This window comes from Ceratotherium simum, chromosome 22 (assembly GCF_057802395.1).
Source record: "Ceratotherium simum simum isolate JZ-2026a chromosome 22, ASM5780239v1, whole genome shotgun sequence".
NCBI classification, from domain to species: domain Eukaryota; kingdom Metazoa; phylum Chordata; class Mammalia; order Perissodactyla; family Rhinocerotidae; genus Ceratotherium; species Ceratotherium simum.
Window position 1 is genome coordinate 16,060,887 of NC_141921.1, and position 21,007 is coordinate 16,081,893.

The window sequence follows — 21,007 nt, forward strand, 5'->3', positions numbered from 1 at the left end:
AGTAATTCAAATCCACACCAAAAAAGAGCACCATTAAGGGTATATGCAATTATAAAAGATAGCATAAATGCATATTTTTTCTTATTCTGTTTACTGATTTAAAAAGCAATTGTATAAAACTACATTATATATATATAATGTATGGTTGGGCCTATAAAATATACAAACATATTTACCAATAACAGCACAAAGGAGAAGAGTAGGAGCAATACAGCTCCCAATAGGAGCTGTATTGGGCTTAGGAAATGACTAAAGAGAGTAAGCAATAATTATAAAGTTGTATTATTGGTATACTAACAACGAAGTAGCAGAAAGAGAAATTAAGAATACAATCCCATTTACAATTGCAACAAAAACAATAAAATACCTAGGAATAAACTTAACCAAAGAGGTGAAAGATCTGTACACCAAAAAATATAAAACATTGCTGAAAGAAATTGAAGACACAAAGAAATGGAAAGGTATTCCATGCTCTTGGATTGGAAGAATTAACATAGTTAAGATGTCCATACTTCCTAAAGCCATCTATAGATTCAGTGCATCCCTATCAAAGTTCCAACAACATTTTTCACAGAAATAGAACAAAGAATCCTAAAATTTATATGGAACAACAAAAGACCCTGAATAGCTAAAGGAATCCTGAGAAAAAAGAACAAAGCTGGAGGTATCACACTCCCTGATTTCAAAATAGACTACAAACCTATAGTAACCAAAACAGCATGGTACTGGCACAAAAACAGACACACAGATCAATGGAATAGAATTGAAAGCCCAGAAATAAACCCACACATCTATGGACAGCTAAACTTCGACAACGGAGCCAAGAACATAAAATGGAGAAAAGAAAGTCTCTTCAACAAATGGTGTTGGGAAAACTGGATAGCCACATGCAAAAAAATGAAAGTAGACCCTTACCTTACACCATACACAAAAATTAACTCCAAATGGATTAAAGACTTGAATGTAAGACCTGAAACTATGAAACTTCTAGAAGAAAACATAGGCATTACGCTTTTCGACATCAGTCTTAACAACATATTTTCAAGCACCATGTCTGACCAGGCAAGAGAAACAACAGAAAAAATAAACAAATGGGACTACATCAAACTAAAAAGCTTCTGCACAGCAAAGGAAACCATCAACAAAACGAAAAGACAACCTAACAATTGGGAGAAGATACTTGCAAACCATACATATGATAAGGGCTTAATCTCCAAAAGATATAAAGAACTCATGCATCTCAACAACAAAAAAACTACCAACCCAATTAAAAAATGGGCAAAAGACCTGAACAGACATTTCTCCAAAGAAGATATACAGATGGCCAACAGACACATGAAAAGATGTTCAAAATCATTAACTATCAGGGAAATGCAAATCAAAACTATAATGAGATATCACCTCACGCCCGTCAGAATGGCTATAATTAACAAGACAGGAAACAACATGTGTTGGAGAGGATGTGGAGAGAAGGGAACTCTCATACACTGCTGGTGGGAGTGCAAACTGGTGCAGCCACTGTGGAAAACAGTGTGGAGATTCCTCAAAAAATCAAGGATAGAACTACCGTATGATCCAGCTATTCCACTTCTGGGTATTTATCCAAAGAACTTGAAAACACCAATGCGTAAAGATACATGCACCCCTGTCTTCATTGCAGCGTTACTCACAATAGCCAAGACTTGGAAGCAACCTAAGTGCCCATCAAGGGACGAATGGATAAAGAAGATGTGGTATATATACACAATGGAATACTACTCAGCCATAAGAAACAATGAAATCCAGCCATTTGTGACAACATGGATGGACATTGAGGGTATTATGCAAAGTGAAATAAGTCAGAGGGAGAAGGTCAAATACCGTATGATTTCCTTCATTAAGTAGTAGATGATAACAACAATAAACAAACACATAGAGACAGAGATTGGATTGGTGGTTACCAGAGGAGAAGGGGGGAGGGAGGAGGGTGAAAGGGATAATTCGGCACATGTGTGTGATGATGGGTTGTAATTAGTATTTTGGTGGTGAACATGATGTAATCTATGCAGAAATAGAAGTATAATGGTGTACACCTGAAATTTATACAATGTTATAAACCAATGTTACTGCAATAAACAAACAAACAAAAAAAAGTTGTATTATTGGGTTTATAACATTAATAGATGTAATATGTATAACAATAATATCACAAAAATAGGGGAAATGGAATAGAGATATATAGGAGTAACACTTCTATATATCATTGAAATTAAACTAGTATAAATCTATAGCTAATACTGACAAAATGTAAATGGTAAGCCCTAGAGCAACAATTTTTCAAAAAACTGAAAAGAATATAATTTAAAAAGTCATTAAAGAATTTTAAATGCTTCATCAGAAAATAATCACTTGTGCAAAAGAAAGTAGTAAAGGAGGAATAGAGGAAGAATAAAGACATGAGGAATACAGTAAACAAAAAGTACAATGGCAGATGCAAAGACAACTATATCAACAATAAGATTAAATGTGAATGGATTAAATAACATAATAATGTAATACAAGGAAGATATTGTCAGACTGAACAAAAAACAAGATCCAATTATACGCTGTGTATAGAAAATAGACTTTAAAACAAAAAAGAGGAGCTGTCCCCAGGGCCAAGTTGTTGAAGTTCCGCGTGCTCCACTTCAGTGGCCCGGGTTCACAGGTTCGGATCCCAGGCGTGGCCCTACATCACTCACCAGCCATACTGTGGCAGCGTCCCACATACAAAATAGAGGAAAGACTGGCACAGATGTTATTTCAGGGCTAATCTTCCTCAAGCAAAAAAAGAGGAAGATTAGCAGCAGATGTTAGCACAGGGTGAATATTTCTCAGCAAAAAAAAAAAAGAGAGAGCACCAAAATACATGAAGCAAAAAATTTAATAAATGAAGGGAGAAATAGAAAACTCAACAATAATAGGTGGAGACTTCAATACCCCACTTCAGTAATGGATAAGAAAACTAGGAAGAAGATCAACAATCAAATCGAAGTCTTGAATAACACTATAAGCCAACTAGACCTAACAGACAACTTTAGAAGACTCTACTTGACAACAGCGGAATACACATTCTTCTCAAGTGTACATGGAACATTCTCCAGGATAAACCATATACTAGGCCATAAAAAAGTTCAATAAGTTTAAGAGGATAGAAATAATACAAAGTATGTTCTCTAACCAAAATGAAATGAAATTAGAAATAAAAGAAAAAATATGGGACACTCACAAATATGTGGAAATTAAGCAACACACTGTTAAATAACCAATGGATCAGAGAAGAAATCACAAGAGAAATTAGAAAATACTTTGATACCAATGAAAATCAAGACAAAACATACCAAAACTTGTGGGATGCAGCTAATGGAGTGCTCAGGGTAATTTATAATTGTAAATGCCAAAAAAGAAGAAAGAGCTTAAATCAATAAACTAAGTTAACATATCAAAGAACTGGAGGTGAAGGAAAAAAAAAGAGTGAACTCAACCCAAACCAAGCAAAGCCAAAGCCAGGAAGGAAACAATAAAGATTAAAGCAGAGATAAATGAAACAGAGACTAGAAAAACAACAGAGATAATCAACAAAAATGAAAGTTGGTTCTTTGAAAAAATCAAGAAAACTGACAAACTTTTAGCTATATTTACTAAGAGAAAAATAGAGAAGACTTGAATTAATAAAATTAGAGATGAAACTGGGGACATTACTATCAACCTTACAGAAATAAAAAGGACTACAAAGGAATGTTATGAACAACTGGATGCCAGCAGATTAGATAAGCTAGATGAAGTGGACAAACTCCTGGAAATACATGAACTATTGAACGGACTCAAGAAGAAACAGAAAATCTGAAGAGACCAATAACAAGTAAAGCAATTGAATCAGTAATAAAAACCCCCTAACAGATGAAAACCCAGCACTAGATGGCTTCACTGGTGAATTCTATCAATCACTTTTAAAAAGAGTCAACACCACTTCTTCTCAAACTCTTCCAAGAAAATAAAAGAGGAAGGAACAATTCTTAAATCATTCTATGAGGCCAATATTACCCTGATACCAAAGTCAGACAAACTCACCAAAAAAAAGAAAACCACAGATCAATATCCTTTGTGAATATAAATGCAAAAATCCTCAAAAAAAATAATAGCAAACAAAATCTGGCAGCATGTTAAAAGGATTACATACCATTACCAACTGGTATTTATCCCAGAAATTCAAGGACAGTTTATCATACAAAAATCAATCCATGTAATATACCAAATTAATAGAATGAAGGGAAAAAACCACATGATCATCTTAAATGATGCATAAAAAGCATTTGACAAAATACACCACACTTTCATGATTTAAAAAAAAAAAACACTTAAGGGGCTGGCCCAGCGGTGCAGTGGTTAAGTTGGCATGCTCCGCTTTGACAGCCCAGAGCTTGCAGGTTCGGATCCTAGGTGCGGACCTATGCACCACTTATCAAGCCACGCTGTGGAGGCGTCCCACGTAAAGTAGAGGAAGATGGGCACGGATGTTAGCCCGGGGCCAATCTTCCTCAGCAAAAAGAGGAGGATTGGCAATGGATGTTAGCTCAGGGATAATCTTCCTCACAAAAAAAACACTTAAACTAGGAATAGATGGGAACTTCCTCAGCTTGATAAAGGTCATCTATGAAAAACTCACAGCTAACATCATACTCAATGGTGAAAGATGAAACGCCTCCCCACTAAGATGAGAAATAAATAAGGATGCCCATTGTTGCCACTTCTATTCAGCATTGTACAGAGAGTACTAGTCAGAGCAATTAGGCAAGAAAAAGAAATAAAAGGCATCCAAATTACAAAGGAAAATAGGGATAAAACTATCCTCACTTGCAGAGGACATGATCTTATATATAGAAAACTCTAAAGAATTCACACACACAAAAAAAACTGTTAGAGCTAATAAATTAATTCAGCAATGTTGCTGGATACAAAATCAGTGCGCAAAAATCAGTTATATTTCTATACAATAACAATTAAAAATAAAAAATGAAATTAAGAAAAATCAATACCATTTATTATAGTATCCAGTACTATACTATGTTTTACCAGGGAGATGAAAGACTTGCACACTAAATTTAAAATTTAACCAAGGAGGTAAAAGAATTGTACACTGAAATCTACAAAACATTGCTGAAAGAAATTAAAGAAGACCTAAATAAATAGAAAGACAGTCCGTGTTTGTGGATTGGAATACTTAATATTGTTAAGATGGCAATACTACCTAAAGTAGCCTACAGATTCAGTGCAATTCCTATCAAAATCCCACAGCTTTTTTTGCAGAAATCTAAAGCTGATCCTCAAATTCATATGAAATTTCAACAGGCCCTGAATGTCTAAAACAATCTTGCAAAAGAAGGACAAAGTAGGAGGCCTCACACTTCTCAATTTCAAAGCTTACTACAAACCTACAATAATTAGAACTCTTTGTTCCAGGCATAAGGATAGACAGACCAATGGAATAGAATTGAGAATTCAGAATTAAACTCACACACCTATGGCCAATTGATTTTTGACAAGTGTGCCAAGAAACAACAGTCTCTTCAACAAACGGTGCCGGGACATCTGGACATCCATGTGCAAAAGGGTAAAGTTGGATCCATACCTCACATCATATACAAAAATTATTCAAAATGGACCAATGACTTAAACATGAGTTAAGACTATAAAACTCTTGGAAGAAAACATAGGGGTAAATCTTCATGACCTTGAATTTGGCAATATGGTCTTAGATATTACACTAAAAGCACAAGAAACAAAAGAACAAAGAAATTGGACTTCATCAAAAGTAAAAGCTCTTCCACATCAAAAGACATTATCAATAAAGTTAAAATACAACCTACAGAATGGGAGAAAATACTTGCAAATAGATGATAAGAGTCTAGTATCCAGAATATGCAAATAACTCTTACAATTCAACAACAAATAGACAAAAACTCAATTGAAAAAAAAAGGGCATCACACAACTGAACAAGAAAAAACAAACAACCCGATCAAAAAATGGGCATAGGAAATGAACAGACATTTCTCCAAAGAAGATATACAGATGGCCAATAGGCACATGAAAAGACGTTCAACATCACTAATCATCAGGGAAATACAAATCAAAACAACACTAAGATATCACCTTACACCCGTTAGAATGACTATAATCACAAAGGCAAAAAACAACAAATGTTGGAGAGGTTGTGGAGAAACAGGAACCCTCACACACTACTGATGGGCATGCAAAGTGGTGTAGCCTCTATGGAAAACAGTAGGAAAATTCCTCAAAAAACTAAAAATAGAAATACCCTATGAGCCAGCTATCCCACTGCTGGGAATCTACCCAATGAACTTGAAATCAACAATTCAAAGAAGCTTATGCACCCCTATGTTCATTGCAGCATTATTCACTATAGCCAAGAAGTGGAAGCAACACAAGCGTCCCTCAACTGATGACTGGATCAAGAAGATGTGGTATATATATACAATGGAATACTACTCAGCCATAAAAAAAGATAAAATCGTCCCATTTGCAACAACATGGATGGACCTGGAGGGTATTACATTAAGTATAATAAGCCAGACAGAGAAAGACAAATACTGCATGATTTCACTCATATGTGGAATATAAACCAACACACGGACAGAGAGAACCGTATGGTGGTTACGAGGGGCAAGAGGGTTGGGGGGTGGGCACAAGGTGGGCACAAGGAGTGAAGGCAGGCATTTATATGATGACTGACAAACAATAATATACAACCAAAATTTCACAATGTTATAAACTATTAAGACATCAATAAAAAAATTTTTTAAATTGGGCAAAGTCACTTGAACAGACATTTCTTCAAAGAATATATACAAAGAGCCAACAAGAACATGAAAACATTGTCAACAATGATAATCATTAGGGAAATGCAAATCAAAACCACAATGAGATACCACTTCACATCTACTAGGATAACTATATTTTTAAAAAAGGAAAATAACAAATGTTGACAAAAATGTGGAGAAATTGGAACCTTCATACATTGCTGGTAGGAATGCAAAATGGTATAGCCACTGTGGAAAATAATTTGGTGGTTCTCAGAAAGTTAAACATAGAATTACCATATGACCCAGCAATTCTACTCCTGGGTATATATCCATAGTGGGTTGAATAGTGGCCTCCAAAAAGGTATGTCCTAACTCCTGGAACCCATTAATGTGACCTTATTTGGAAAAGGGGTCTTTGCAGGTGTATTTATGTTAAGAATCTTGAGATGAGATTATCTTGGATTTAAGCTGGGCCCTAAATCCAATAACAAGTGCCCTTATAAGAGAAAAGCAGATGGAGATTTGAGAGTCAGAGGAGAAGACTATGTGAAGACAGAGGCAGAAATTGGAGTCATGCAGCCCAAACCTAGAAATGCCTGTAGCCTCCAGAAGCTGGAAGGGACGAGAAAGGATTCTCCTTGAGAATCTTTGGAGGGAGTCTACTCCAGCTGACACCTTGATTTTGGACTTCTGGCCTCCACAATTGTGAGAGAAAATTTTAGGTTTTTTAAATGACCCAGTTTGTGGCAATTTGTTATGGCAGTCCAAGGAAATTAATACAGATTTTGGTAAAGGAAAATGGTGTTCCTGTAACAAATACCTAAAAAAGTGGAAATGGCCTTGGAATTGGGTAATGGGTAGATACTGGAAGAATTTTGAGGTGTTTGATAGAAAATGCCTTAATTGCCTTCAAGAGATGATTGGTAGAAATACAAGTGTTAAAGTTGCTTATCTCATAAGGTCTCAGAAAGAAATGAGGAGCATGTTATCAGAAACTGGAAGAAAAGTGATCTTTATTATAAACTGGCATAAAATTGTCTTAATTGTGTTCTCGTGTTAGATGAAAAGAACTTGTAAGTGATGAACTTGGATGGTTAGCTGAGGAGATTTCCAAGGAAACTTTTGAAAGTCTGGCCTGGCTTTTCCTGGTTGCTCATAGTAAAATGTGAGAGTAAAGAATAAATTGAGGAAGCAAGTGCTAAGCAAAAACAAATCAGTACTGATGATGATTTGGGAGATCCTCAGGCAATGCTGATTGAAAACAATGCTAAAATTAGGAAATTCATTTTGGGGAAAGCATGCTCTGGAGAGAAGGCCAGGGTGTGGCTGTACAATCTTTTGCTAAAGAGAGTAGGTGTATGACACATGGATCCAAGCAACCATCTCTGCAGAAACCAGGAATAGACAATGTAGTTATCTAGGAAAGATCCGAGGAGGGCCCTCTTGTCTAACGGCATGGGCACCCCCGCTGTGGCATACGCAGATCCAAAAGGTTTTTGAGAATGTTATATCAGCAGAAACACTGCCAACATGGACTGAGACAAGAACAGAGACAGGATAAAATGAGAAGAGGCTATTGGACTTCCAAAATTCTAAAAGCAGAAAATGGGCTGATAGAGCAACTTAGCTTCAGCTATGTGCTACCCTTCAGGAAAAGGAAAGAATGATTCTAAGGGCAGAGGCAGAGCAGAATGAAGCAGAAACAGAGGGCAGAGACCTGGCCCAGAGGGTAGAGACCTGAGTCCAGAGGGCAGAGCCATGGACCCAGAGGATGGAGCTGTGGGCAGCCATGGACCCAAAAGGGCAGAGAATCAAGCAACAGAGATTTATCCTCAAGCCTTGAAATCTAGTGGAATTTGCCCTGCTGGATTTCAAACTTGGTTGGCACCTGTGATCCCTTTATTTCTTCCAATTTCTCCCTTTTTGAATGGGAATGTCTACCCTATGCCTGTCCCACCATTGTATTTTAGAAGCATATAACTTGTTTTCTAGGTTCAAAGGTCCACATATGGAGAAGAATTTTGCCCTAGGATAGATCATACCCCGCGTCTTCCCCATACCTGATTCAGATAAGAAGATTTGGGACTTCTGAGCTGATAATATTTAGATGAGATCTTGGATTAAGTTGATACTATAAATGGGTTTAGACTTTAGGGAATTTGGGTGTAAATATGTTTTGCATGTGAGACAGAAACAAATTTTGGGGGGCCAGATGGTAGACTGTAGTGGGTTGAATAGTGGCCCCCAAAAAGATATGTTCAAGTCCTAACCTCTAGAACCTGTGAATGTGACCTTATTTGGCAAAATGGTCTGTTCGGATGCAATTAAGTTTAACATCTTGAGACAGGATCATCCTGTTTTATGGTGGGACTTAATTCAATGGTGTCCTTATAAGAGAAGGCAAAGGGAGAGTTAAGACACTCAGACACACAAGAGGAAGACCATACGAAGACAGAGGCAGAGACTGGAGTCAGGCAGCCCCAAACCTAGGAACACCTGGAACCACCACAACCTGGAAGAGGCAAGAAAGGATTCTCCCCTAGAGCCTTTGCAAAGAGCATGGCTGTGGCAGCACTGTGATTTAGGACTTCCAGCCTCTACAACTGTGAGAGAACATGTTTCTGTTGTGCTAATTTGTTATGGCAGCCCTAGGAAACTAACAGAATATCCAAAATAATTGAAAACAAGTGCTTAAATACTTGTAAACAAATGTGCATAGCAGCACTATTCACAATAGTCAAATAGTGGAAACAATCTAAATGTCCATCAATAGATGAATGGATAAACAAAATATGGTATACACATACAACGGAATATTATTCAACTATAAAACGGAATGATGAAGTACTAATACATGCTACAGTGTGGATGAAACTCCAAAACATTATGCTAAGTGAAGGCAGACAAACACAAAAAGTCATATATTGTATGATTCCATTTACATGAAATATCCAGAATAGATAAACCCATAGACAAAGAAAGAAGGCTGCTGGTGACCAGGAAACGCAGGGAGGAAGGAATGAGGAGTGACTGCTTAACAGGTACAGGGTGTGTGCCTATTTTCTTTTGAGGTGACGAAAATGTTTGGAACTTGATAAAAATGGCAGTTGCACAACATTGTGAATGTACTATGAATACGCAGTGAGTGTGCCACTGAATTGTACACTTTAAAATAGTTAATTTTATGTTATATGAACTTCACCTCAATAAGAAAACAATTCTTTAAAAACAAAAGTACAAAAATCATACTCTGAAAACTACAAAACATTGTTGAAATAATTCAAGAATGTCTAAATAAATGGAAAAATATCCCACATTCATGGATCAAAATATATTTTTAAAAGGGCAATACTTCCCAAATTGATCTGTAGATTCAATGCAACCCCTACCAGCTGACTTCATTGTAGAAATTGACAAGCCAATTCTAAAATTCACATGCAAAGTCAAGGGACTCAGAAGAGACAAAACAATATTGAAAAAGAAAAACAAGATATGAAGGATCACACTTCCCAATTTCAAAACTTACTACAAAATGGTAATCAAGACAGTATGAGAGGGGCCGGCCCCATGGCTTAGTGGTTATGCGCGCGCTCCGCTGCTAGCGGCGCGGGTTCGGATCCCGGGCGCGCACCGACGCACCGCTTCTCCGGCCACGCTGAGGCCATGTCCCACACACAGCAACTAGAAGGATGTGCAGCTATGACATACAGCTATCTACTGGGGCTTTGGGGGAAAAAATAAATAAATAAAATTATAAAAAAAAAAAAAAAAGACAGTATGAGAGTCCGGAAATAAAACCATGTGTTCATGGTCAACTGATATTTGACATGATTCAGTGGGGAAAGAATAATCTTTCCAACAAATGGTGCTAGGACAACTGGATAGCCACCTGCAAAAGAATGAAGTTGAGCCCTAATCTCACACCAAATACAAAAATTAACTGAATTATGACCAAATTATAAGAGTTAAAAATATAAAATCTATTAAGAGAAAACATGGGGGAAATCTTCACGACCTTGAATTTGGTGATAGGATTTTAGATATGATACCAAAAGCACAAGCAATAAAAGAAAAAATAGATAATGTGAACCTCATTGAAATTCTAAAATTCCATGCTTCAAAAAACACCATTAAGAAAGTGAAAACCCACATAACGGGAGAAAATATTTACAAATACACATGCATATATCTCGTAAGGAACTTGTATCTACAATATATACAGAACTCTTACAACTCAATAATAAGGAGACAAATAACCAAACGAAAAAAAGGGAAAAGATCTGAATACACATTTCTCCAAAGAAGATATACAAATTTCCATTAAGCACATGAAAAGATGCTCAACATCATTAGCCATCAGGGAAATGCAAATCAAAGCCACAATGAGATACCACTTTACATCCACTAAGATGGCTATAATCAAAAACACAGATAATAACAAGTGTCATCAAGGATGAGGAGAAATTGGAGCCCTCATTCCTTGCTGGTGGGAAAGTAAAATGGTGCAGCCACTTTGGAAACCAGTCTGGCAGTTCCTCAAAAGGTTAAACATAGAGTTAACATGTATGAGCAATTCCATTCCAAAGTATATACCTAAGAGAAATGAAAACCTATGTCCACATAAAATCTTGTAGAAGAGTATTTATAGCAGCACTGTGTATAATAGCCAAAAAGAGGGACAAACCCAAATGGCCATCAACTGATGAATGAATAAACAAAACATGGAATAAATGGAATATTATTCAGCCATAAAAAGAAATGAAAGACTGATACATGCTACAACATGGATGAATCTTGAAGACATCATGCAAGTGAAATAAGCCAACCACAAAAGACTATATATTGTATGATTCCATTCTTATGAAATGTCCAGAAATTCCAGAGACAGAAAGCAGAACAGTGGTTGCCTCCAGTTGGGGGGATGAGGAGAATGGGGAGTGATGGCTAAAGGGTACAGTATTTCTTTTTGAAATGATGAAAATGTTTTAAAGTTGATTATGGTGATAGTAGCACAACTCTGAGAATACACTAAAAACCATTGAGCATGTCACTTTAAATGGGTAAATTGTATGGTATGTGACTTATATCTCAATAAAGCTATTACAAAAAATAAAAGGAAGCAGCGCGCATACGAGAGTCTCCGATCTGTGTCTAAAGCCCAGCAGTTTACACAGTAACTCTCCATGTGTCATTTTATTTGGTCCTTCTAGCAAGCTTGTGGTGGAGGAATTACCTCTATTTTAAAGATATTACTATCGAGTGTGGTCTGGTATCAAATCAAACCCTATCTTCAAAAAGAAAGACAGAAACCAGCTCAGGCCTCTACCAAGTGCAAGGTGCTATGCCAGGTTCTTCACACGCCTCATCTCATTTAATCCTTGGAAGGACTGAATCCAAGAAAAGTATTATTGCCCCATTTTACAGATTAGGAAATCCAGGCTGAGAGAGGTATAAGCCTATGTCCTAAGACACAGCTACGGCAGACAAAGCAGGATTCGAACCCAGTTCTGTCAGATTTTGTTGTTTGTGTCCTTCCCCATGCTACCCCTCGCGCCAAGGATCTGAGTCCTGTGGCCCTGCTGCTGGCTCGGTGCATGCTTCCTGCCACTTCTCTCACCAGCCAGCCTGTCTCCACCTGCACTGTACACTGAGAACAAAGAGCTAGTCTTGGCACCACAGACACCTGGCCCGATTCCCCGGGGGAAGGAATTCCAGTACCAGAGAAGCACACATGTGCCTAGGAAGCCCCGGGGGAGCCAGAGGAAGCGGGGAAAACCACTCCTCACTGCGAATGGGGCAGGCCAGAGACCTCTGCCCAGCTTCCCCAAGACGGGAGGGGAGGGCACAATTCTCCCACCAGTGCTCCTGGCAAGAATCCTCGCTGTGGGTAGACTCACAGGGGAGCAGAGCACTCCAGGGTGGGACAGCAGTGGAACAGGGACATTCTCTAGTGGGAGCAGTCAGGAGCTTTGGCATGTGCTGGGAGCCCAGACACTAGACTTCCAAACCAGCCCAGATGCTCAGTCTCAGTCCTCACCCATTCCTGGGAGAGGGTCCCAGCAGGTTTGGGATGGCCTACCTGGCTCCCACAGTCCCTCCTCCCCATTGGCACCCAGGTGCTGGAGTCTGAGCTGGGAAAGGGGGCTTTCCACAGGAGGGGAGATGGGCCAGGAGGAAGGTGGGGATGCAGAAGATGAGGCCAGAGAGGACGGGACTGAGTCACTGCGGTCATCTCACCTGACAACCCAGGCCTTGAGGGCAGGGCTTCTCTGCTTGGCCCAGACAATAGGGCCCTGGGGCAGGTTGGTGGGGTGAGGCCAGCTACTGCTGGGGTGGAGCTGGCTCCTCATAAAGAGAGGGAGAGCCACTCCGGGCTCAGCATGAACTGCAAGGCCAAGGCCAAGATGAGGGGTAAGTGGGGTCCCTCCTCTAGGTCTGAGAGAGAGGCACCCGAGGAAGGAGGTGTTGGACACTCAAACAGGGAAAGGAACTAGATCGGGGGGTGGAGATGGACAAAGGGGGTTGAGATGGGTCTGAGGGGCAGTCTGGGTGTAAGGCCATGCAAGGGGAAGGAGGATGGGGACTGAGAACAGGGACTACAGAGAGGTCCAGGTGTTGAAAGTGAGTCAAGGGAATGGATATAGGTCTGGAGAATGAGTCTGGGGGTTGGGCCCATTCAAGGGGAAGGACATGGGGCCTGAGACAGGAATGGTGGTAGCTCAGGGAGATGGGAAAATTTGTCAGGGTGGAGAACGGATTTGGGAGGTTGAGGTAGGTCTGGGGGAGGGGGAGAGGAGGTGAGGCTTGGTGATCTCTCCCATGGGGCATGGTTACCCTGCTCCTATTTTCTGAGGAGTCACCCATGCAGAAGGCTCTCTTGGCATTGGGAAGGGCCTGCACTGGGAACCAGCTGGGTCTCCTGCCCCTCCTCAGTGGGTGGCCCCTGAAGATTCCTTACCTTCTGTGAGCCTCAGTTGTCCCGCCTGTCCAGACTGGACTAAGGGGGTTCTCACCTGCCCAAAAAAGCTAAGGCTAGTGCAACGGGGCTCAGTTTTTTTGCTCTTCCCCTTTAGAGTGGGCATCCCTGAGGAAACCACACAGCCTCTTGTTTCAGACTCACAGCTGAATTTCTCTGTGCAGCAGAGCAGTTAATTGTGGAGAAGAAAAGCAAGTCACTCAGGACTTGCTGCATGTTATATATTAACTATGGTTTCTGATCTTGGCTGCACATTAGAAAACCAGAGGGCTTTGAAAAAATATTGTGAGGCTGGAGAAGAACAGGACTGCCAATACAGGGCATTACTGCTAGTAATGTCGCTGAGAAACTAGTCACAATTCCCCCCACGCTCCTCCCCCAAAGAGAACCGTGCTTCACATACTCTCACTTTCACACACACAAATGCTCCCACAAATGCACACACTCCCAAAGAATACAGACACCCTCAGACTCTCCCACCCAGCCTCATGCTCAAACGCACCCAAACACAGGAACACAGACAAGCACATTCTCTCTCAAACTCCAGCACATGCACACATGTCATCCTCACTCTTCCAAACAGGCCAACACACACCCCATTCTACAACCCGTCTTGTCTTCCCAGATTCATCCGCATGTTTACTCAGGTACTCACAAGCACACCCCCTCACAGACAATCACAGACAATGCACAGTCATAAAGGGCAACAATCACAAACTCACAATCACAGAAACTTACATCACAGTCATTCTCAAATGCTCACAGACAAGCTCACACACACAGTCATCATCAGAAGCAGGCATATTTACAGTTAAAAATGAACCTGCACACACTCATGAGTTTTCAATTGCATACACACACATGACTTGCAGTCTACATTCACAATCACACAACTAACACCAGCACGGTCCACGCATACATTGATACCCCACACAACACAATAACCCCCACATAGACACAATCACATGTTTACAACCACACATTCGACAGACACTGCCTGATCTTACCACCCCCACTTGTTCACACAGCCAAGCTCACTGAGTAGGGCGGGGTACAGAGCCTGGGCCCCAGAAAGGCAGCCCTCATTCCTTTCTCTGCCCCAGGAATCCTCATCTTTGGGCTCCTGTTGGCTACTCCCAGCTGCCGTGGCTCCTATGATGACCTGGTCAAGTGCTTCCAGGACCCTGAATACGAGTCCATCCTTGTCACGGCCCAGGAGGGCCTCCACACCTCCCCACTGCCCAGGCACGTGGTGGTAATGGGAGCTGGCATATCCGGCCTGGCAGCGGCCAAGGCACTGCAGGATGCTGGCCACCAGATGAGCAGGTCTTGGAGGGGCCTCACTCACTTGCCTGCAGTTTTCTTCATTGGGTGGGAAAAGAAAAATAGTGAGGTGACAGCCAACTCTTAGACAACTGCCCATAACCCACTGGGTCTGTTAGCTTTAACTACTGTTCCTCAAAAATCCAGATTCCCCCTGACACCCTACCTTAACTGCAACTTGTGTTCTCATGGAAACAAAAGTAGAGAAGGGCTACGCAAACAGGAAAGGGCCAGGAGGCACTCTGTGCCCTGCCCCGAGGAGCTGTTCTGCCTCACTTACACTACTCAGGACCCTCCTGGAGGAAACCCCCCGGCTTCCCTGTTTGATTCCTCCATATTCTGGGACCTACTGCTGGGAACTCCAGACTAGAGCCTGTGGCCTGGTGGGGGTGGGAGAAGGGAGGGCATGACCTTGGGAACCTTCTCCGGACCCCAGGTAACCATCCTGAAAGCCAGAGCACCACGAGTGCTCACATTCAGGAATGAGGACGAGGGCTGGTGCTTTGAACTGGGGCCCATGTTAATCCCAAAGGCCCACAGGTAAGTCCCCGGCAAGGGATGGAGCGAAGGGCAATGAGGAGGAAAACGGAGGAGGTAGGAGGGGCCGGGCTGCCATCTTGTCAGAGTCCTTTCAGATTCACCGTCTCATGTGATTTACTCCTGCAAGTCACAACTCTGGCCTCCCACTTAACAGAGGAGACCAAGGCTCAGAGCCCAGGGTCACACAGAAAGTGGGAGAGCCCAAACTAATAACAATAGTCGCCATTAACTCAACAAATTGTGTACTTTAAACATGGGCAGCTTCTTATATGTCAATTGTACCACATTAAGCTACAAAATAATAGTAATCAAACATGGAAGCAACCCAAGTGTCCCTCGACTGATGATTGGATCAAGAAGATGTGGTATATATATATATATATATATACCACGGAATACTACTCAGCCATAAAAAAAGACAAAATCATCCCATTTGCAAAAACATGGATGGACCTGCAGGGTATTATGTTAAGTGAAATAAGCCAGAAATAGAAAGACAAACAGTGCATGATTTCACTTACACGTGGAAGATGAACCAACACACGGACAGATAGAACTGTTTGGTGGTTACCAGGGGTAGGGGGGTGGGGGGTGGGCACAAAGGGTGAAGGGATGCACTTATATGGTGACAGATAAACTATAATGTACAAAAAAATTTCACAATAATAAAAATAAATAAAAAATTAAAAAATAAAAAACAAAAAAGATAAAAATAGATAAAACGAACAACTGTATGACAACAAATATGAAAACAGTTGAAAAGGACATTAAAAAATATAACTTAGCAAATAAAAATAATAATAATAGTAATCAATATAATAGCTGGCGTTTGTTGAGCCAGGCCCTGTGCTAAGTGCTATACGTGCATTATTTCATTTGATCCCCACAATTCTATAATTTGATCCTCTTACTTTTCTCATTTACAAATCAAGAAACTGGGCTCAGAGATATTGCCTCACTCAAGGTTCTCCTAGGAGAAAGTGACAAAGTTCCTCCTCAAAATCAAGGAGGCACCTGGCACAAAAGCATATGCTCAACCCGTAAACCATAACTGAATCCTGGAAGAGAACCTGGCCCCTGGTTCTGAGGCTTTCAAGACAAAAAGAATGCCTCACCTGGTGTTCCATATGAAGGAAGTAAATTATATTAAAAATTTAAAAGTTAATACCTTAGAGACAGGCACCTCCACACCCTAAGGATTCCTGGTATAAGGGGGAACGTTTATCGATCCTGACTGACTCTATTCATGGAAGACTCGCCCTAAACTGTTCGGGGAAGAATTGAGAACAAGAGAGTGCTCCAGAGGGATAAGTTTGGGAGGGTCGGGGTGGAGGGGGTCCAGATGGGGACGCGTGTGTGTAACCTGATAATTGCTTCGCGCCATAGCAATTCGCGCCATAAAATGTAACTGTTTAAATGTTTTAAATTAGCCAATCATGTAAGACCGCGCCAACCTTTTTCTGCTTTGTGCTTCCAAGCCCTATATAAGAGTTTGCCCTTTAAGGTCCGGGGTCGACTCCTCTGTCTCCTGCGAGAGATACGTGTCGACCCGGAGCTCCGCTTAATAAACCTCTTACCTCTTGCGTTTGCATCAAGCTCGGTCTTCTGTGTCTGTGGGTCCGCGCCTTCCCGAGACTGGAGTTGGGGTTTCCTTTTTGGGATCCTACATTTGGGGGCTCGTCCGGGATCTGCGCGGTCACCCCAGACTCCAAAGACCCCTTGGAGGTAAGCCTGAGTGACTGGGTGTGTGAGTGTGTGCAGCGCCGCGAAGCATTGTTTTGGTTTCGGTATCTGGGCAGCCGCCGCTTCGGGCCGTGAAGACCGAGCGGCTGCAGTGGCAGACGTGCTGGGAACTGCAGGCTGCAACCCTGGGGGACGCCCCAAGGGACAAGGGGAGTCAGGAAAGCCTGACCACCCCCCCTTCAGGTGGAAAAAGAAACGGCACTCTTTTTCCCAGGGAGAACACGAAAACCCCTCCCGTCTGAAGCCGCCTTCGGTTGGCTTGTAGAGACGCCAACTGGGCAAGATTGTTTATGTTTTGGTGTGTCTTTGGTGTTCGTTGTTCTGTTTTTGTTCGTCACGTGGACCTCATTTGACGGGATGGGATCCTACAGCTGGAAGACCTGCCTTCTCCCTGGACTACTGCAGATGGTGAGATACGGGAACGTCTGACAAAAGCCGGCAAAAAGGTAAGACTTCTTACCACGTCAGCCTCCCGGAATCTCTATCTGCGGAGTCTGGCGGAAGGAAATGGTGAAAATTTTTTCTCTTTCTAAATTTAGATTGGCAGGAGAAAATATTTGGGAAACTAGTTTCTTGGGCTTTTAGTGACTCTTGGTTTAAATTTGGTAGAGTACTCTTGGTTTTTGATCTTGATCCCTTTTCCTCCCAAAGGTAGTCTCTGTTTTTCTCTTTTGTCTGTGTCTTTTGTCATAAGAAGGAAATACCATAGGGTAGGACGCAGGCATAGGCCCTATTAGCCTGCTGTCCGGGCCGGCCCCACAGACTGGTGAGTTTGCGGGTCTCACCAGACCGGCGTCTACAAACTTTGCTGTGGGTTATTATGCACATGAAGTGAAGGTCATTGCCGAGGGCATCTTGGAAGCCAAAACGGCCGCAAATTTAAGTGGGCGCGGGTCGAGCAGTTAAGAGCCATTAGGGCGCTCGCCACTTTCAGAAGACTCCCGTGACAGGATAAGTTGGGTCACGGAACGGGGTAGATGACACAGGTCCCCCGCCAACTGCAAGAAAATGTCCGTGCAACGACGAGGTACTCTGTAAAGCACACAGTCCCCGACCCTGCGGCACCTCCCCCCCAGGTATTATTCTGGCTCCAAGAGACCTAAGGCGTGGCGTGGTTAAAGCTGTCATTGTGCACATAAGAAAAAAAAAAAAAAACCGGAGGAGGTTTTTCCTTCTGTCTTGTTCTGTGTCCTGAGAAAACTTGGCTTTGTGACCAGTGAGAATATTCTCCTTGGTCTCCACCATACGGAAGGTGCATTTACCGGGGTGCACCTTGGTGGCCAGTCGAGTACACTGGGGTTCCGAACTGTCTCTGTCCGGCTGTGCCAAGCTCTCAGGGGAGTCTGAATATCTTTGGGAGTGAATTCTGTGGATCATGGGGGCTACATCATCTGCGCCCTCACCAGGGACACCTCTTGCGTCCATGGGAAAGATTTATTCTAAACGTGGAAAGTTACCTCCGGGTCTTTCCTTAAAAAGGCTTATTGGTTCAAGTCACTATTGGAATAAATATACAAGTAAAGATCCTACTCGTCAATGGCCAGACGACGGATCCTTTGAATTGGAAAAACTTCTAAATTGGGGAAAAAAAATGTTTTGAGAGCTCTCACATAATTGCTTAATTGGTACCTAAGAATTAAGGCTAGAAAAAGGAAAGAAAAAATTTGACTAGTCTTAAGACCTTGACTCAGGTTACAATTGAATTGAGAACATGTAAAAGTGTAAGTGTTGATAAGATTATAAAGGTTGGAATGTTTGAGCTAATTTTATATAAAGAGGTTACATCAACCTTGCCTGAGTATGTTTTAAAATGTCTGACTGGGAATGCTCCCCTGGTCCAAAATTATAAGACCAAGACCTATTGATAAAAATCTTAATGATAACTATGTTTAAAGGTATAAGAAGTGATGAAAACTGCATGAAATTTTGTAGAAAAAACTGATGTTATTTCTATTACAGAACTGGTTAACAAAAATAGTAATTTAAATGATGGCTAATTTTATCTGAAGTCTTATAAAGTCTTGTAGGCAATCTAAATAATTATTGGGAATAAGTAACTAAATAGTTGTGAAAAAGATGAACGTTGGATGAACTTTACACAATAATTATGTGTTATGGTGGTTACAGCTTCCAAACTCTTTCCGGTAACTTAAAACTTTAGAGTTTTGCTAAATTTTATGATAAAAATTCTCTGAGTATCATCATTTCCAAATAAGATAAGATATTAGACATTGATTGCTAAATGTACATTTGTCTACTTTTGGCTTTTCATTACAGGAAAACTGAAAGGTGTTTTAGGTCTATTGGTAAACATATGTTTTATTAAAAGATTGTACTATAAAGTAACATATTTCTAGAAGTTATGAAGTGTTCATAAATTTTCCAATCCACAAAATGCTAATGTAAAAAAGTTTATAACTGCTTACTTAGTTTTTACTTAGAAGTCAAAGTCTATAAGGGTTAAAATTTCTAATTAATATATGTGATTGAAGCTACTAAAAAATTAAGAAAAATACGTCTGTGTACAAGAAAAGTAAAATGTATAAAGAAGGAACAAAGAATGGAAATGTTTTGTTTGGTCGATTAAAAAAGATAAATTTGTCCTCAAGTACTAGAAGGGAAAAGAAAGACATGGGACAAATTCTGAATGTAAAAAGAAAGTTATAAGTTTGTGAAAGAGGAATTCTGGAAAAAGAGTTTTTACATGGTCAAGTTGGCTAAGATTAAAATAAACTTAATTAAGTAAATGAGTTTTAATATCAAAAGTAAGCTGGTACAAAATTATAATTTGGTCTTATTTCTCTTAAAAGGATAATTTTCTTAAACTTGATAAAGAGGTTACAAAAGATTTTTCTTTACCTTTTAGTAAGTCTACCTAAAAGACAAAAAATCTATGTTTTGTTAAAATAATTTCCTGTGTTCAAAAGACTGAGGTCTCTATTAAGGCTTTTTAGACTGTTAATGCTATGTTTGCTTTGACTGTTTATATTTTTGACAAGCTCCCCCAAAATTCATATCTTAAAGTGTTTTTTTACTTTTTTCTTTGAGAATTTTCAAAGGGCCCTGGAACTTCTCAAAGAAATTTGCTCTCTTCCTATAAGGGGAAAGATACTAAACTTATTAGGCTGATTCAGTATGTTAAATTACATGGAAAAGATTGTCAGACAAGTGATGATAAGTCTGCTTAGGTGCTATTATGTGGGTAAATGTTATTGATATAGGTGTTTTAAAATTGTACAACATTACTGAAATGCTGATCTGTCCTGATTATCAGTCATAATTCTGGTTATTATTATTTTAAAGTGTTGTATGTCACAAAATTAACCAAATTTCTCTGTCAATTGCCATTTTGCTCTAATGCTTTTGCAAAATGTTTCAACTTCAGAAAAATTCATAGAAAGGACTCTGACATTTACACTGAAGTACAGGCTTCTGATAAACTTTCTGATCATAAAACTGAACTTGATAAGAAATTACAGAAATCTGTTGGAGAGACTGATAACTTCATGAAGCTGCTAACAAAAAGATTGGGATCAAAAATGGACTGGATGAGCTGATTATAATTTTTATGATTCTTCATTTGAA